The sequence below is a fragment of the Galeopterus variegatus genome, unplaced genomic scaffold, assembly GCF_000696425.1.
Source record: "Galeopterus variegatus unplaced genomic scaffold, G_variegatus-3.0.2 Scaffold3006, whole genome shotgun sequence".
Lineage (NCBI taxonomy): Eukaryota > Metazoa > Chordata > Mammalia > Dermoptera > Cynocephalidae > Galeopterus > Galeopterus variegatus.
The window spans coordinates 83,713-86,249 of record NW_007729117.1 but is presented as its reverse complement, the minus strand read 5'-3'; positions in this window follow the sequence as shown (position 1 = coordinate 86,249).

The window sequence follows — 2,537 nt, the reverse complement described above, 5'->3', positions numbered from 1 at the left end:
AGGAGATGTTGCTATGGAACTGGGCTTCATAGCGTCAATATGGAAGACAAGCTTCCAGAGTGGCCTAGACTGGGGCCAGAACTTAACCACCTTGTCAATGGCAAGGTGAAAGTAATTGCTGCAATGGACAACACAGCTGGAGCAGAAACTAGAGTGCAGGGATCTGTGGCCATGGTTAATAAACTACTGTGTTCCTGGGTGAGAGATAGATGGCTAACACACTTGAGTTTTGCTTGATTTATGTAACCAGAAAAACTCAAGCATTGGCCCAGCAGAAAGCTGAGAGCCACTACAGTGCAAATTCGAGCAAGCATTGTGCACTTGGCTATATCATCTGGCAGCTCTAACAACGCTGGAGATAACGATGGCAAATAAGGCTGACCCCCTGACAAGACTCAGTGAGAGATTCATTACACAGACTCTAGCATTCGGGAGTAAGGCCATGTTTTCTCCATTAGAGAATGACTTACCATTTGAAAAGCAGCTCCTAGTGTGCTACTGGGCCCTAGTAAAGACTGAGCACCTTGGAACATAAGTCCATAACCAGAACTGCCCATCACTACCTGAGTGCTGTCAGAACCACCATATCAGAGGTTCTAGTAGGTGCAGCAGCAAACCATTCTAGATGAGGCCCGAGCGGGTACAATAACTCACATTACCAGGTGGCCAGAAGTCGCCAACTGTTTCACCCAGGGTTCTCTCTCAATGCACAGCTATGAGTTTACAGTGGGTTCCCCAAAACTAGCCCACAGAGGAGAAAAACACTCAATCCTGCTTCACAGAAGTGTTGGCATGTCCTGAAAATAGACTACTGCTCCCTACAGGCCTACTAATGGGGGCTGTGAGCAGAACAGTTGGTCATCAACTTCATATGGAGGGAAAAGTGGCCTGAAGCTCAGATGGGCAAATGATTTGGCTGTCAGAGACCAGGAAGGAGCAGGATTAACATGCAAGGAACATAGAAATTTAGAGAAGAGGATTGTAAATAGCCCTTATGGAAATAGGAACAAAGTGCGAGTCTGTGTCTTATGCTCACTAGAAGCATCTCCCACGAAGGAGACAGAAAACAGACAGGTGGACAGAGCCATTTGTCTGGTGGATTGTCCAGTGGGTGTCCTCTGTTACCTGAGTGTTTGCACAAAGATCTCATCATCAGAGTAGCCATGGTGTCAGGAATGTCAGCTATCTATGGGCCCAACAGCACAGGCTCCCTCTCATCAAAGCTGGTCTAGCGACTGTCTCTGCTAAATAGCCACCCTGTCGGCAGCAGACTGACAACAGGTCCTCAATGTGGAACCATCCTAAGTAGAAACAACCAGCTTCTTCATGGCGAGTCAAGTGAATTGGATCCCTTCCTCCCTGAAGGGATTGATACCTACTCTTTCTGCAGTGCCTGTGCCAGCACCACTCTCTGAGGGTTTACAGAATACCTGATTTACACCTACATAAGGTTGCCTTGGACCAATGGACTCATTTTATTCAGAAAAATGCACATGACCGTGGGATTCGCTGGTTCTACCATATCCTACCTATTTCCTGAAAGTAGCTGCTCTGATGACACTGACATGGGTTGAATTGTGTCATCAATAAATTCATATTCTGAATTCTTTATATTCTGAGTCCTAACTCCCAGTACCTCAGAATGTAAACTTAATTTGGAAACAATGTAGTTTCAGATATAATTAGCTAAGTTAAGATGCGTTAATTAGGGTGGACCCTAATCCAAAATGACTATGTCCTTATAAAAAGAAGATGTTTGGACACAGAGTCAGAGACACAGGGAGAATGCCATGTAAGGGTTGGAGTTATGCTGCCACAAGCCAGGGGACACCAAAGATTGCAGGCAAACTGCAGAGAACAGATTCTCTTTACTAGCACTTAGAAAAAACCAACCCTGCCAACACCTTGATCTCAGACTTTTAGCCTATAGAACTGTGAGACAATAAATTCTGTTGCTCTAAGCCATCCGGTTTTGGTACTTTGTGATAGCAGCCCTAGGAAATTACTACAGATCCCGTATTGGGATGGCCTATTTATTAAGGCTCAACTAAGGCACCGGTTCAGGGATACATCCTGTAGAATAGGAAAATTCACCTCCATAAAGTGCTAACAGCACTGAACGATGTACTAGTACTCGATGTACTAGAGCTGTGTCCCCAACGGCTAGAATATACTAGCCCAGAAGCCAAGAATGGAAGCAGAACTGACACCCCCAGTGACCTGTCTGTGCTCCTCAATCCTTCTGCTTTAGTCTCTACTGGGAAAAGTGGGGAGTGGGCAGCGCTACTCCTAGTGACGAGTTCTGCAAATCCTGATGCTGTAACTGGTTTCTTTGGTCTCCTTTTGGTCAGCAGGCACAGAGAGGGGTTACAACACTGGTGAGGTTGACAAAGTGATTGTCATAGGAAGCTAGGCTTGCTGCTGCATGAAGTGAATGGGAAAAGCATGTCTGGAGCTCAGGACGCTCCCTGGGGTACATCCATATGCTTTCATGTCTGGTAAAACCTGTGAACAAGCAAATGCAGCCGCCACAGCCC